The sequence below is a fragment of the Copadichromis virginalis genome, linkage group LG9 (assembly GCF_057382275.1).
Source record: "Copadichromis virginalis isolate Kocher_CV1m ecotype Utaka linkage group LG9, C_Virginalis_male_GT1.1, whole genome shotgun sequence".
In the NCBI taxonomy this organism is placed as follows: Eukaryota; Metazoa; Chordata; class Actinopteri; order Cichliformes; family Cichlidae; genus Copadichromis; species Copadichromis virginalis.
In genome coordinates this window covers 19047131-19059347 of record NC_140626.1, presented here as the reverse complement: position 1 = coordinate 19059347, position 12217 = coordinate 19047131, and the positions used below count along the sequence as shown (strand labels likewise).

The following is a 12217-nucleotide window of genomic DNA, read 5'->3' as shown; positions in this document are numbered from 1 at the left end:
CCCCGTGCGTGTGGCTGCACGGAGCTAATGCATTAATGAGCTAACCGCGCTAACGTGTTGACGGCGTGCAGCGGTTATGGCGTCAACGTCATTTTAACAAGATTAATGCTGACAGCACTACTTTTTACCTTTCCGGACTTTGTGCTTGCATGAGCTTATATCATTTGCCAATAAAGGCCCCTTGATTCCTCTCATTGCCATTTATGACAAGACTAGCTATTTCCCTCTGTTCTCCATCTTTATGCTCAATGAAGCTAATCATTTGTGTGGGATTTTGTACAAAATGAGCATATACTATGTGGTTGCTATGTAGCTACAGTTTCTTAATGTACAGGCAAAAATGTTCAGTTTAGGCAACAGCTTATTCCCCCCTCCACCTCTTATGAAACCACGTTACACTTGAGTTTTCCATTTTCTTTCTGCCTTTTTGAAATTCCATCAGTGGCCAATTCACCGAACCCCCTCACAGCACATACATTTAAAAACCTGAAAATCCCACTCGAGGATCGAGAGAATATATGAATGTGTAGCTTGCAGGCCCACCAAGGATTGAAAATCACAGTGAGAAGAACCTCAATAAGTCATGTCCAGAAGGATTAGCGAGGCAGCTCCAGCTACCAGAAAATATTTCTGCACTTCCCGAGATATTTCTGAGGCCATTCAGAATGGACAAGCCTTAAAATTCAACTTAATCCTCATCAGATTTACAGCATTATAAGCATTCACCATGTTTGAGGAGGAGACGCAGTTCTGTAATGTATTTTCATAAGTTTTCTCCTTTATCTCTTCAGGGTGAGGAAGCAGACGCTCCTGGTCGGTGGTATTAGAATTCATCGTCACCTTCAAGAGACAGGAAATGATCTGTAAGGGATCAAGACACCCATTCAGGACTGTAAGTTGTGTATGAGAGACCCCGAATCACATTTAGATGCCTGACTGTGCAGCTCAAACAAAATGTGATGTGATGATCTCTAAAGAAAATATATTCAAGACCCATTTTAATTCAGTGGCCCGAGTTTACTTCATGTGCAACTTATATTTCATTGGAAGAACTCGCACTCTTATCCTGAAACTGAAAAAAATCAAATCAAAATCAAAGGAATAAAAGGATTTATTTGGATTTCTAAATGAAATTATGTTCAAAGATGGAAATGTTTTTGATCTATTGTTATTGCTCTTCTGAAATGTCCTTGTGCTGTAATTTCTGTTTTTCAAAGAATTTTTGTTTATGCTCAAATATCAAATGAATAAATGACAGAACAATCTGTGACCGTGGTAGGAAATTCAGCAAAAGAATGAAACATCGCTGCCGTCTGCTTCGGATTTGACTCATACATAAGCCAATAGCTGTGAGCATAACTTTATCCAGCTTTATCCATTTATCACACAAATGCCCTGTGGGGCTGTTCCATCATATATTCCAACTCCTGCCAAGTTTCAGAAGCAGAAAGGGCTTCCTGTGGTAGAGAGCCAACACTGGCACAGGCCTCCTGCCAGGGAGCAGTGCCCTAACGTCTCAGTGCACTCCTCCCCGCTCAGCTTGTGCATCCAAACATGGACTGCTGCTGTTCAGAAGCCAGCGCCTTTCTCCTTTACCCTCTCCTTCTGCATCCTGCATTGATTCCATTTTATCTAGTTGAGCCAGCAAAGTAAGGTTTTTTGAAATGGTGGAACTTGTTATGATTTTAAATTAAACATTGGCAGGCTTTGATACTATCTCAGGATGAGATCTTTGATTCAGAACCCCGAAATTTCTGGAATAATCGAACTTGAAATAAAGCGTAGTGCTTTATTAAAGCAACTTCACTAGGCACTGAGATCATTTGACCGTTCACTCGGTGCAGCTTACGAACAGTAAAAAAGAAAACATTGGAATTTCTTCAACTGTTTATGTGCATTGCATAACAATCTAGTTTCAGCTTTAGCTGAGCAATTATAATTTACCTGATTATACATAAACTGTTGCAAATTGAATTACGTTGCAAGTGAATGGATGTCAGCGCGTTCAACGTGTTCGTTATTCAAATCAAATTTACTCTGGTATTTTTCCACCACTCAAATTTAACCACCGCAGTGTTAATTCAAACAATAAGAAGCTGATGCTGTTCCAAGCCTGCTGAGAGGAGGTTGTTGTTGGGACCCAGGTGTCTCGGCTCATCGCTGTGTAGCATTGATGAAGATGCATATCGGCTAAAATTCTGTTCACGCCTTCATTACAGTAAAAACTGTCAGTGTTTTAGTGTTTGACTGAAAAGTTTCACCATTTGTGTTTTTGTAATTGGAGTCGATTACCTGTGTCTGAAGGGGAAATCACGAGACAGAGAATATTACACATATTAATTTTACCATTAATATTCTCGTAAATGTCGTGTTTTAAATGGATGATTGTCGTTATTCTATGAACATTACATTACAGCAGTACTAAATATTCTAACTGGCCTCAGAGTATATAGGACCACTGTGATACATTCATTATTTTCATGGGGAAAGAAAACAACTCCCACACCTCTGTTTGGTTTCATAAATCACACCCTGACTCCAGGTTTCAAAATACTGTAGTTTAAATTATAAAAATATTAAAGCCTCAAACTGGAATTTGGATACCGACAAGTTCTTGCTACGCATCGCAACACAAACAACAGAATGATGGGATAACACAATCTTTCCATTCTTCTTCCTCATGTTGTATTGTTGGCATCCCTATTTTTTTTTCTCATTAAGGTTTAGCTTTCATCTTATAAAAACTTTGTGGGACCTTTTGCATGCTGGGAGGATATCCGACCCACAGGAGCTTTTATTTTGCAGTTTATTTTTGCTAGCAGACACAATTAACAGTCCTTGGTGAGTCCACTGAATTAAAAGTACATTTTTTTGTGAGTTCATGAAAACTTTGTTTTTTTAGAATTACAGGACAGCATGGGCAGTGAACTGCCAGAACCTCTTCTTTATACATTTATGATGTAGTTTCACTGGTCCAGCCCAATTCAGGTGTATGTGGCCCGCAATGTAAAATACGTTTAAAACCCAGAATTAAACCGTCTGATTGGTGCTGAACCTCTGAATTATCAAAGGTATTAATAAGAACTTCCCTATTCTTAGATATGTTTATGATATAGTTAATGTTAGTAAGAAGGAAACAGGCCAGTTTCATCCCCCTGTATTTATATTAAATGGTATGTTATATACATATTTGAGATTGTTGAAGTTCTTATTAGTAGTTGAACTATAATAACTAACAATGCCATGTAGCTAGTTAGCACCATCTTGCTCCATCAGCTGATTGATGCAACAAAATAATCAGCTGGTATGTATTCTTTTAAAGCTATTAGCATAGTTTAAAGGTTCCCTAATGAAGAAGGATTATTGTTTCGAGTAACGCTACTAAAAAGGTGCATCCTGGATACATAAGAAGGCTATATAAGACATGTTTAATTATGTGATTCAGTCTCGATGAAAGTTTCACAGGTTGTTTCACTCAAAATACCAAATTAGAAACTGGTTATAAATAATTCATATTGTTAATAATACAAAAGACTTTCTCAATAATTTCCTGATAAAGCTGAGACCCTGTTTTTAAGTTGTTGTTCCTTGAATTGCTAAAGGTTTGATCCACCCTGGTGTAACCAAGATAAAATATAAATTCATCACTCGGCATTCTTTTGAAAAACAGTGTCGTAATTGATCTAAAAAATACACTCATCTGTGGTGTTTTTTTAAATTGTTTTTTGACTGTGGAGAAAATAATTGCTCTCAAAAACTATGAATACCAGTTAATGTGTTGGTTGTATTCGAATCTATTCTAATTGTTCAGTGATTTGAAAAGCATAAACAAAAATTATTGTAGCTTGAAAGTACCAAACCAAGGCTGTCAAAATTCCATGCCACCAAGAGTAGGTAAGCAAATATTTCTTTGTGATTTGGTTGAATAAACTCCCTTCAGCAGAAGATTTCGAAAATGGAAAGTCACTTTGCACAATATTATAAATACACTACTCAGTCCTGGCAGGGCTACTTGGGGAAAAACATGCATAAAATCAAAAAACGATTATCCTGAAGCTCATTCAAAATAAGCATCTGGTGAATGATGATAATGTGTAATATTTAGCACTATTTTTGTATCCCGAACATGTTTAAAGGAAATGGCTTTGCAACATGTTTATCTTTTTTGGTTTGTTTGTTTTGGGGGAGGGGTTTTTGTCTGGGTTCTTTTCTAAATGTACTTGTATATTGTTCACATGTTGAAATAAATTACCAATCAATCAATCATCAATCAATCAATCTTTTTTTGCTGGTGGCCTGTTTTTTGATGGACAGTATGGTGACGTGTCAAATATTCTGCAAAAACACAGAAAAAAAACCCTCATTGCTTTTAACTGTTGTAATTTATCTGGGTCACTTTAGAACACTTTTGGCTCAACTCGATTTTCTTTCCGCTGTAAATAGCCCTTACCATGTTTATTTCAAAAAGGCTAGATGAATTTTAAAAGTTAAAAATAATAAAAAATAATACACTGACAGTTTGTTGGAGTACTTGCAGGTTTAAACCAGAATCGTGGGACTTGTAGAGATGTGTAACTGATAACTGTTGTATAGAAATGTACATTTTTTTGTAAAAATATTTTTATCAAAAGGCATGTTTACTGTAACTTTGTATTTTCAGTTCATGTATAAAACGTTATATTATAACTGTTGTATGAATAGAAACTTCATTGTCATTGTAGATAAAAATTTGTGTTATCAAACAATAAAAAAAACTGTTTGTGTCATTTAACTAGTCAAATGTTTCAATGAGCACCTGTTTCCTTTTACAAATAAATATGAACTTAAGGACAAAGAAAGCTTTTGCGTTTATTGTAAACAGATGTGATAATTACTTGCAGATGGTTTACAGATGTCTGTAAATATTTGGTGCATCATTAAGATGTGTCTCTTTCATATTCCTTCTCTGCGTTCATTACTGTGTCCTTCTCCATTTCAGACTTCTCATTTAATCGTGATTTGTGGTTGATTATGCAGCGTATGTGCCGCACTTGTCACCACAATGACATTTTAACAAGTCATACAGCACACTGTTTGAATGCATGTCAAATTAATGTCAGTCAACAGAAAACTGGACACTATTATGGCAGTTTGTCATCTTGTATTTCACTAATGGCACCGGTCTTGCTGGCTGCCAGTTCAAATTACTTTGTGCCTTCAACTGGGAGCTTTTTACAAATACAATTTAACTGTGGCTCCATGTTCCTTGCTGGCAGGTCATTTGAATTCTGGCGCAGAGGGCTTAAAAACAGGTGACGATAAGGGTGTAAGACCCGTGTCAAATTAATTTCCGATCTAAAATTTTAGTTCAGAATTAAATATAAACTTGATTCACATTTAAACTGAACTATGTTTTGGATTCCCTAACTCTAGAGATGTCTCACAGGCAGGTTTCCAAAATGCCAAATGCATTTGCATTAGTATAGAACTGGTAAAAATGAATGGTGATGAAGCATGTACTACAGGCATGTGAACGGAAATGTTTTTTTTTATAGGACTCTTTGCAGGAAGACTGTGGCCCTACTGACGCAGTCTTCCTGAGCCTGCATAGACTGGCATTCAAGCAAATTCACCCCAAAGTCAGGACATGCAATACACAGAGAAAATGCAAAAAATCCATGAACTGCATCTTCTACTCAACAAGCCTCAGTTAGCACGTTAAATGGCACAATCAGAAAAAGACTGAACAAGTATGGCTTGTTTGGAAGGGTTGCAAGGAGAGAACATATTTTCTCTACAAAGAACGGCACAGCTTACATTAAGTTTGCAAAGTTGCATCTGAACAAACCACAAGACTTATGGAACAAGGCAGATGAGACCAAAGTTGAGATGTTTTGACACAATGTGGAAGAAAATATCAGGTAAAAACGAAATCAGATATATCAGCACAATTGCCAACTCTGAAGCACGATAGTGGAGTAGTGATGGTTTTGGCTTGTTTTGCAGCCACAGGACTAGAGCATCAAGACAACCATCAACTCCTCCATATACCAAAAATATTCTAGTGTCAAATCTGAGGCTCTCTGTCTGGCAGAAAACAGGTCAATGATCCTGAGCACAGAAGCAAATCTGCAACAGAATGACTAAACATGAAAAGAATTACAAGATGTTGTAATGGCCAAACTTGGCCGAGCTCAGTGAACTGAAACAATGTTATAAGTGGTGGAGAGTGGGGCAAAATTCTTTCAGTGACTAAAACAGAAAATGATTACTTCACGTTATTGCTGCTAAATGTGGTTCAGCGAGCTACCAAAGGGTCCTGAGGAAATTCTTTTTATTCCACATAACTGTATATGGGTGTGAAAAAAAAAAAACACCTACTCATAGCTGAATAAAAACCATACATATGTTACATATTGATGCTTGCTGATTTTGATACTTGGACATGGATGGGTAACTAAAATGGGGAGTTTTTTTTTTTTTTAAAGAACTAAAAAGTTATCTGACATTTGGGAAATGATGGAGATGTATTCAGGATCTGTAAAGTAAAGGATGAATTTATGAGATAGGGAATATATGTCTTTGTTTAGGAAAATGTTTTTAGCTCAGAGTTCAGGGAAACAGAAAAAAAGGGTTTCTAGAGGTGCTGAAAAATCCCATCCAATCTCAAGGACACTTCAGCTGGGCATACGAGACTTAAACTTGTGTCCTGCGGTCGAGCAGCAGTCTCCAAACTCATTACACTTGCCCTCACTCAGATTAATAAACAGTCCAGTTCTTGGGGTTCACTTGGGAACATACAACGTGATTCCAAGGCTGATTATGACCCTGATTTGGCCTTGTTTTTAACAAGAGTCAACACTGTGTGACTGCAGAACTCAGCAGGGCAAAACAGAAAACTGGCTGACATTATCACATTGCTCATCCTCCAACTGTGAAAAGTCATAGCCGGAATACACTTTCTTATTTTTTCTTATTTTTCTTTGGAGGAAACAGCAGCGTCTACTAAAATCTATAGGTTCCGCAAGACAACCTTTTCACAGTTGAATAAGGTTTTTAGTCCATATGGAGTTTCTTCTTTGATTGTGCCTACTCCCCCAAATCATTTTTTCCCATCCCTTGTGTTGCTCAAATCAAACCAGCAACAGTCATGCTGCATTCATCACCTCACAAGGGACGTCTCTCTAAAAATAAGCCTTACAATTAGTAAAAAATCAACATCTGCTGCAATAAAAGCAAATTCTTCCATAAGGGAGCAATGTGAGATAAAAGATGTTAAGAATCAACCAGCTTGAGCTCTGCAGGGTTGTTGTGTCTGATTAAAGCTCCCTTCCTTGTTAGTCTACAACACTAATGTCCTTGAAAGGTTTGGGTATGTCACTTCCACTCTGGCGAGGTAGCTGGGCAGCAACAGATGGCTGATTTAAAGCCCTCCATTTATCCACAGTAATAGGTAATGCAGTAAGGTTAATGAGGGCCAGCTTCAATACCACACACAATTACCCCGCTGTACCAAGTCTACAGCACCAGCGGTTGGCATGAATACACACAGCTGTTTCTGTTTAACCTAAATATGAGAAAACCTTTCACCCCAGCTTAATGCACTAGAGTTTATTCATTTATACACAAACGACAGCAGTGTCTGCCGTGGAGAGAAAGGCGATATTCAGCTATGATAGTGAGCCTTGGGATAAAACTGACTACACAGTTTTAATTCCAGTGGAGCTGTTAAGCTTCTGCAATATTGAATTTTTTATTTTCACAGCTGGGGAAATAAAAAATAGATTAAAATTAATGGTGGTGGGGTTGCTGCTGCTGGAGAGTTGCCTGTTAGGCATCTCTGGAAATGTGTGTGTGTGGTACATGCATATATATTTTTAAGTTAAACAAATCTGTTACCGAGTCCGGTTTAACCGTCAGCTCACGTGTATTCATAGCTGCCGACAGATTAATTTCACTTGTTCAAACTGGTCGCTCGCTGTTTGGGAAGAAAGCAGCTGACCAGCTCACTTCAGTATAAAATTCAATCTTTAAATTATCTCAGCTGCCAAAGTGATTACTGCACTGGAAGAAGGGCCTGTTTAGAAGCAGCACTTCACTGATAACTCGTGCTCCATCCTAATTATATATTTTCATTTGTCTAAATGTGTTTTCTCAGTTAGTGTACTGTAAATGTACAGCACAGAAGAAGCCAATACTGTATTGCATTTCAAAAGTTGGAGAGCATTTGCTTTATTCCAAATATCCATTTTCTCAGCTCACTGCACAAATCTCAATTAACATTTATATTATGTTAGCTTAGAGGGGGGAATGACGAGCATATTTTCACTTTTTGATTCAGAAAACATTTAAATTAATCTGCGTGCGTTGCCAATAATGTGTCAGGCTGCAAAGGCAGAATGAAGAGTCCCAGTTTTAATCTCTGCAGGGGCTTTAATGAAATCAGTAAAAGTTATGACAGCAGTGACAGATGAGGTGTTGCAAAGTCATTAGGTTCAGTTAGAGGGTAGAAAGATAACCAGGCCAGCCTGAGCGGGGGATTAATGTCTGCCATTTTGACAGTGTACACAATTAACCCTTTCCTCCTAGCTGATTCATCAAAGCCAGATCATTTTTTAATGGTTGCCAAGCAATTCTACTTCCCTTATGTGTGAACAGGCATTTACCACATGTAGATGTAGCACCGCTGTCAAGATTAGAAGCATTTCAGGGCTACAATATGTCTTTCCAAACTGTTTTATTACCATTGCAATTTTAAGCCTATTGGATGAAATTACATTGATTCAATAACAAAGAACACCAATCATTCCTCCCAGCCTTGAACGGAAAAGTCATCAAGTTCTTTAGATGAAATCAATCACGGAGTAATTTAGGACAGAAAACATGACAAGGTGATGCATTGTGAGAGAATATTGCAGAGCAAGTTGAATTGTAATGGTCAGGGTAAGACAGCCGTGTTAGAGAATACACTTCATGTCTAGGCTGGAGTTGCAGTTTCAGCAGGCACAATTGTTGCATGAGAACAGGAAGTCAAAGATGAAATAAAAAGCTCATTTGAATCAACACAGATATAACAATTTATGTAAAAATGCTTTGTAGATTTGTGATTTACTTCAGTGATATAGACAACATATATCATTCATATTTGGACTTTATTTCTGTTAGATCACATTTTATGAATAAACTGCAATTTGTTTTTTGCCATTAAAATCATATGACATGGATGGAAAATCTTTTTTACCTTGAACAAATAGAAATTAAAGTTTTTCACCATAAATGATGTTTATTTCTTTGAACTGTCTTCCTTGGCAAGAAGACCTTTCAATTTGACCATTGCTGGCATCAATATGTATTTCTCTGCAATATGCAGCTGAGATAGAGTGTGAGGAAACTATGGAATGGTTCTTGCAAGATGGAGGGTAAATGTAAACAGTACTACAATTTCCACACTTATTACCCCGAGTGGACCCAAACACCACACATGTAATGTAAATATGTAGGCGAGTGGGTGGCTACGGTGTGCATTCATTGAAAATGTGTTTTTGTCACGTTCTTCACAGAAAGTGAGCCAAGGCCGATGAAACTGATGGTGAAAAACTGACTAAATGAGTCATGTAGATTCATTTTCAATTTTCACTAAAATACAAGGGTTAAGAACTTTGATAAAATAAACTTAATAAACTTTAATCACAGTGAAACTTTAGATGCATCTACTCACCATTAACTAAGAGCTAATAAATATGAATGTATGTTAATTGCAGCTACTTGGCTGAGTGGTTTTCCCTTAAAAGTCTTGTAATTACTGCTTTTTGACAGTGAGTAGGAAAGCCATCTGTGAATTTTAACCTAATATGTTTTGCACAACATGGGGCCTCATGGCATGGTAGTACCACAAGAATGGGAACTATTTAACTGTCTTCCAGAAGCTAATTCATCAGGTAACACACTCATGTTGGACAAAAAGGCCTGGATTGCAGTCTCCACTGTGATACATCCCAAAGGTGTTCTTTCAGGTTCAGGTCAGGATTCTGTGCAGGCGAGTCAAGTTCTTCCACACCAAACTCATCCATGTCTTTATGGACCTTGCTTTGTTGGAACAAGAAGAAGCAAACCCTGCAATCACAAAATTGGAAGCAAATAATTAAGAGTTACCGTCACTTGAAGTAAGGGGGCAAGTCCAACTCCTGAAAAACAATCACACTTTGCACTTGGCACAAAGCAGTCAGACAAGTACCATCCTTCAGGCAACTCCCAAACCCAGACTCCTCTATGGGATTCCCAGATGAAGAAGCATGATTCATCACTCTAGAGAACACATCTCTGCTACTGCTCTATAGTCCACTGGCAGTATGCTTTAGACCAGGCAACTCCAGGCCTCAAGTGCTGGTGTCCTGCAGGTTTTAGATGTGTCCTTGATCCAACACAGCTGGTTCAAATGGCTAAATTACCTCCTCAACATGTCTTGAAGGAGTCCAGAGTCCTGATAATGAACTAATCGTTTGATTAAGGTGTGTTCATCCAGGGTGATATCTAAAACCTGCAGGACCCCAGCACTCAAGGCCTGTAGTTGCCTACCCCTGCTTTAGACCATTGCCCTTGGTGATGTAGGCCTTTGATGCAGGTGCTTGGCCATGGACACTCATCCCATGAAGCTCCTTTACACAACTGCCTTGACCTAATCTGAAGGCCACATAAAGTTTGGACATCATTCTTTTACAGATGTTTGCAGAAGCTGTCTGCATGCCTAGGTGCTTGATTTTATACACCTGTGGTCATGGAAGTGACTGGAACACCAGAATTCAATGATATAGACGAGTATGTGAGTATTTGAAGTCTCACAACATGCAGTAAAAGCAAATCTTTGTGAAAGTGGAAATGGAACTTAATCATCACAACACTGGTATGATCCGGAACATAATCAAGCCTGCATGGAAGATAATTAATGGACATAACTATAATAGTTATTGACAAAACCTTATTCTAGAAAGGAGAAATATTTATTTAGGAATATAAAACAGGAGACTTGAGGTAGAAGTCAGTATAAGTCATTCACATAGTTTGTAGATATATGTGCTAAAAGGGTTATATCTAAGGAGATTATTGAGCAGAGTTTTGATGTTGATTTGATGTTAATTGTGCACCTTTACTATTTTTGAGGCTGCAGGCTTGAAGTTTATACCCTGTGAGCTTAAAAGGTGCCCCAAGGTATTATTTATTTATTTATTTTCTCTTAAAAATTTATAAGCCAAGTTATTTTAATATTTAAGATGTTTGTATTGTATCTGTTTCTGTTTACTTAGTGGCAGGCCTCTTTTTCTCTGCTGTTGATGTCTACATTTATCACCGCTAAATGTAGACCAACAGAAGGGCATAAAAAATTAGCAACTGATGTGAATTGCACACAATATCACTGGGAGCAGAGGGGCTGCAAACGCAAGTAGGTCATCTTTAGGTTATAAAGACTGTCTGGCCTACATTGCACCTGTATGAGAGACCCTTTTAACAAAACATCCCTATTAAACTTTCTCAAACTGCTAACTACTCGAGTATGTACTGTTATGAATCGCATATCTATCTTTGTGGCTTTTGTCATTTCTTTTTCTTTCTTATCATATTTGTGTTGGTTGGTTTTGTTGTTATGATTTTTTTTCTGTCTAAGACACCTGTTACACAACTGGCCACAGAAGAGCAGAAGAGCCACAGAAGAGCAGTTGGCAACTGCCTGATAACCACCCATTGCTAGGGAAAAATAGGAAAAAATGAGAGCTGGCAATGATGTGTCAATGTGAAGTCAGTGAAATCATGCAGTTCCTGAGCTTGTTGAGTGATCCTTGGTTCCACCAGTCACCAGGGAAATGTATATATTTCTGCCCCGGTTGACAAGTGGTTGCAGGAGTTTGCTTGCTGTTGTGTTTAATGTGATGACTGTGCTCAGTCTAATAAAGCTTTCAGCAATTTTGGGCACACATGTTATTTTCAGCTCTCTCTTTCTCTCTACCACAACAGACTAATGCAGCACCCGCATCAAAGCAGCCACAGCCCCAGTCCATCTGTCAATCTCCCGCTCCCTTCTCCTCTCACTCATAAAAAAGACCCCGAGATAGTTAAACTCTTGCAGCATGAGCTCATCCCTAACCCAGAGTAGGCACCCCACCCTTTTCTGGTCTGGATAGTGACAAAAAGAAGGAGATTGCAGATGCAATCGGTGGAAATTAGCTTTTTCTGAAGAGTTCAGCCA

At 38.1% G+C, this 12217-nt stretch overlaps 1 protein-coding gene across 2 annotated transcripts in view; it reads left to right on the top strand.

Moving 5' to 3' along the window:
- The window catches only part of ralylb (RALY RNA binding protein like b), a 134615-nt gene extending 129844 nt beyond the window's left edge, over positions 1 to 4771 (top strand). For both annotated transcript variants that reach the window (XM_085468068.1, XM_085468069.1), the window contains exon 9: positions 792 to 4771. The gene's annotated coding sequence lies outside the window, so the exon portion shown is untranslated. The remainder of the gene's footprint in view (positions 1 to 791) is intronic.
- The last annotated feature ends 7446 nt before the right edge of the window (positions 4772 to 12217 follow it).